At 44.3% G+C, this 4,854-nt stretch overlaps 1 non-coding gene across 1 annotated transcript; it reads right to left on the reverse strand.

The window, feature by feature from the left end:
* Positions 1-1,856: 1,856 nt before the first annotated feature.
* Positions 1,857-1,960, reverse strand: LOC126064442 (U6 spliceosomal RNA). Its single transcript, XR_007514519.1, has one exon. It is a non-coding gene; the product is annotated as a U6 spliceosomal RNA (small nuclear RNA).
* Between the last annotated feature and the right edge of the window lie 2,894 nt (positions 1,961-4,854).

Genomic DNA, 4,854 nt, shown 5'->3' on the forward strand with positions numbered 1-4,854 from the left:
GGCCCTAATTTTCCATGGATGTGGTCTTGAAGGGACTGACCCCACCCCCATTCCAGGAGGGCCCCGATTGGCTTATGCCAGTCAGCACATCACCTGTGTAATTGGTTCAGGTAAATCACATAAACCAAAGTGAGCCAATGAGGCATCAAGAAATGTTTACAGTATGCTTCTGGGAGAGAATTTCCCTTTGTCCATCTCTCTTCAGATAGAATCCTGGAAGGATATTTCCTCTGCCACTGGACGTGAACCAGGAAGATCAATGCCCCAGTTTTTCCTGTGTACAACTTGTATGCCTGCAAGAGGAAGCCTTAAGATAAAGCCCACACCATGAACTGCAAAGGGAAGAAATCAGTCCCTGGTAACATTGTTGAGCACTGGACCAAGGCTTGTCTAAAGTGAATCTTACTGCTGGACTTTGGAGTTTGTAAGCCAATGTTGCTAATGTTAGGTGCTGTTGAGTCCGTCCTGACTCATAGTGACCCCATGTGTAACTGAACAAAATGTTGCTCAGTCCTGTGCCATCCTCACAATTGTGGGTATGTTCGAACCCATTGTTGCAGCCACTGTGTTAATCTATCTCATTGAGGGTTTTCCTCTTTTTTGCTGACCCTCTACTTCATCAAGCATGAGGTCCTTCTCCAGGCACTGGTCTCTCCTGATAACAGGTCCAAAGTAAGTGAGACTAAGTCTCACCATCCTCGCTTCTAAGGAGCATTCTGGCTGTACTACTTCCAAGACGTATTTCTTCATTCTTCTGGCAGTCCATGGTACATTCAATATTCTTCATCAAAACCATAATTCAAAGGTGTCAATTTTTCTTTGGTCTTCTTTTTTCATTGTCCAGCTTTCACATGCATATGAGATGATTGAAAATACCATGGCTTGGGCCAGGCACATTTTAGTCATTAAAGTGACTTCTCTGCTTTTTAAGGTTTTAAAGAGATCTTTTGCAGCAGATTTTTCCAGTGCAATACGTTGTTTGATTGGTTTCTTTCTTATTTTTTTGTTGGGCTTTAGGTGAAAGTTTACAGCTCAAGTTTATCTCATACAAAAATTTATACACATATTGTTATGCGAAAATAGTTGCAATGCCCACAATGTGACAGCACACTCCCCCTTTCCAGCCCAGGTTTCTTGTGCCCATTCCACCAGTTCCTGTCCCTTCCCACCTTCTCATTCTGCCTCCAGGCAGGAGCTGGCTATTTGGTCTCATGTATCTGATTGAATTAAGAACCACACTCCTCAAGACTATTATTTTTTGTTTTATAGTTCAGCCTAATCTTTGTCTGAAGAGTGGGTTTCAGGAACAGGTTTAGTTCTAGGTTAACAGAGTGTTCAGGGACCATAGCTTTGGGGGCTCCTCCAGTCTCTCTCAGCCCATTAAGTCTGGTCTTTTTACGCAAATTTGAGTTCTGCTCCACATTTTTTTCTCCTGTTCTGTCTGGGACTTTCTGTTGTGTTCCCTGTCAGGGCAGTCATGTTGTTGATGGTAGCTGGGCACCATCTAGTTCTTCTGGTCTCATGCTGGTGGAGTCTCTGGTTTATGTGGACCTTTTGTCTCTTGGGCTAATATTTTCCTTGTATCTTTGGTGTTCTTCATTCTCTTTTACTCCAGGTGGGTTGGGACCAACTGATTGATCTTAGATAGCCACTCGAAAGCTTTTAAAACCCTAGGCATGACTCACCAAAGTGGGATGTAGAACATTTTCTTAATAAACTTTGTTATGCCAATTGACCTAGATGTCCCCTGAAACTATGGTCACCAGACCCTAGGCTTAGCTACTCTGTCCCTCAAAGTGTTTGCATTATGTTCAAGAAACTTCTTAGCTTTTGCTTTGATCCAGTTGTGCTGACTTAAAAATATGGAACACTTCAAGAATTTGGGTGTCATCCTTGCACAGGGACCATGCTAATCTTCTCTGTGTCATTCCAATTTTAGTATATTTCGTGCTGAAGTGAGCACTGTTGTTTGATTTTTTGACTGCTGTTTCCATGGGCATTGATGTTGATCCAAGTAAAATAAGCTTGACAGTTTCAATCTTTTCTCCATTTATCATGATGTTGCTTATTGGTCCAGTTGAGAGGATTTTTGTTTTCTTTATGTTGAGGTGTAATCCATATTGGAGGCTATGATCTTTGATCATCTTCAGTAAGTGCTTCAAGTCCTCTTCACTTTTGGTAAGCCAATCTATGGTGAGCCAATAGATTCCCTTTATTGTTTAAGCCAGTTTGAGTTTTTTGTTTTGTTTTGTTTTCTGTTACTTGGAACTGAGAGCATCCTAAGTGACACAGCTGTAAATCCATTTTGCATTAAGCAAGGCCTACAGGCTGAATAAATGAACTGTCTCATCTTTATACGAGTGGTACTGTTGGTCAGGTGTTGTAGATGTTGCTACGATTTAGTAAACTACAAAGTCATATAACAATATCACTGAATTCATAATCTACCACCCGTCCATCAGTTTGTCTTACTGTGGTGGTTCGCATGTTGTTTTGATGCTGGAAGCTATGCCATCATATTCCAAATACCAACAGGGTCACCCATGACGGGCAGGGTTCAGCAGAGCTTCCAGACTAGCACAGACTACAAAGAAAGTCATGGTGATCTACTTCCCAAAATCAGCTGATGAAAACCCCATAGGTCACAGTAGAACATTGTCTGACATGGTGCCGGAAACGTACTTCCTAGGCTGGAAGGCACTCAGAATACACACTGGCCACAATAACGCACTCAGGTACACCAGCAATCGTGAAGATGGCGCAGGACCGAGCAACATTTCATTCTGTTACACATAGGGTTGCCATGAGTTGGGGCAGACTCAACTACAACCAACAACGGTCACAATTGCTTTGTCATTGTACTGTCTCAAGGTACAGCTAGTGTCTTAGTCAGCTACTGCTGCTATAACAGAAATACCATAAGTGGATGGCTTTAACAAAGAGAAATTTGTTTTCTCACAGCCTCGTAGCTAGAAGTTCAAATTCAGGGCATCAGCTCCAGGGGGAAGGTTTTCTCTGTTGGCTCTGGAGGAAGGTCCTTGTCATCAATCTTCCCCGGACTAGGAGCTTCTCCACACAGGAACCTCGGGTCCAAAGGACACGCTCAGCTCTGGGCACTGCTTTCTTGATGATACGAGATCCCCACTCTCTATTAGCTTCCCTTTCCTTTTATCTCTTGAGAGACAAAAGGTGGTGCAGGCTACACCCCAGGGAAACTCCCTTTACATTGAATCAGGGATGTGACCTGGTAAGGGCATTACAATCTCACCCTAATCCTCCTTAACATAAAATTGCAATCACAAAATGGAGGACAACCACAGAACACCAGGAATCAGGGCCTAACCAAGTTAATACACACATTTTTGGGAGGACATAATTCAATCCATGACAGATGGTTAAGTAAAACTACTACCATGCTGTGGTCCTCAATGTTTTGGATGTTAAAAAAGGCCTTCATCTTAGTAAAGTTTGGGAACCAGACCAAATGAACCACACCAAGAGGAAAAAAACTGGCTTGTTTCCAGATTTGATTTCCTCTCACCACACCCAAAACTGTTGGCACGGTGGTTAAGAACTTGACTACTAACCAAAAGGTCAGCAATTTGAATCCACCAGCCCCTCGCTGGAAACCCTATGGGGCAGTTCTACTCTGTCCTATAGGGTCTCTATGAGTTGGAATTGACTCGATGGCAATGGTTGGGTTTTTTTGTTGTTGTTGAGTGGAGCACAGCTAGGGGTGTGACTGACAACTCTACTGTAGGGCTCTTTGTCCTCCTCTCTGGCTCATGGGCAGGTGGTCCCCCTGGCAAATGTGTGCTAGGTGGTTCCTAAGACCCAGTGTCCACCTAGACTCCTGGACCCCTGTTATTAGGCTTGACCTCTCCAGTCCCAGCCCTGTTGGCCATAGTGACCATCCTTCCTGGTCCTGGAAATAGTGAGATCCCCCAGTCTTACTCACAGCAGAAGATCTAACCTCAGCTGTTCCGCTGAGCTGCTCCATTGTGATAGTTCCCAAAATGCCAGTGGAGGTGAGTTTTGTCCTCTTTTTTACTACGTAAATGTTTGAGTTCAAATCCCCAGAGCAATTAATATTTCATATCAAACACAGCAACTGATAGAACACTCCATACCTGATTCTTAATACCCACCCACATACACACCCACACACACATGCACATACATGTATATGCACACACATATACACACAAATATATATCCATAAGCACACACGTACACACACACACACATATTGCACCAGGGCAGCTGCCAGAGTTGGTTTTCAGGGAACAAGAAGGTCTCAGTCTGGTGGAATGTCAGGAGCTCTCACCCTGCTGGCAAAAGGGGTCTGGAAAGACTCTCTGCTGCCCCCCGACAGAGGCCTAGGCAAAGAGCAGATTGTCCAATAAGCAAGGTAAGCACAATGCTTCCATTGCTTACCAGATCATCTATAGTAGACAATTTCACGTTTTTTCACCACATCAAAAGTTCTGCTTCTAGATATGGCTGGCCTCTATCTCTCTCCCAACCCCACAGCGCCTTCCTACAGAATCAAAGCCTCTTTCAAATTTACAATCTCTGACAAGGGAGGATGATTCAGTAAGCAAGCACAGGCTTCCTTGTGCTTGCTTGCTAACCTGTAGCGAACAATTTCACATGAGTTTCACCACATCAAAGGTAAGCACTGTGCTTACCTTGCCTGTTAGATATTCAGCCCCTGCCTAGGGACCCGCCCTTTCAGGCCACAGCCTCAGGGATCTCCTTCACCCCTCTCCATGGGAATCACCAGGTGCCTTCTGTCTTGGTTTTGGGGAGCCTGGGTTTTTCTACCTCCCTGCATTCTGGACCCCCTGGGGA

The sequence above is a fragment of the Elephas maximus genome, chromosome 20 (assembly GCF_024166365.1).
Source record: "Elephas maximus indicus isolate mEleMax1 chromosome 20, mEleMax1 primary haplotype, whole genome shotgun sequence".
NCBI classification, from domain to species: Eukaryota; Metazoa; Chordata; class Mammalia; order Proboscidea; family Elephantidae; genus Elephas; species Elephas maximus.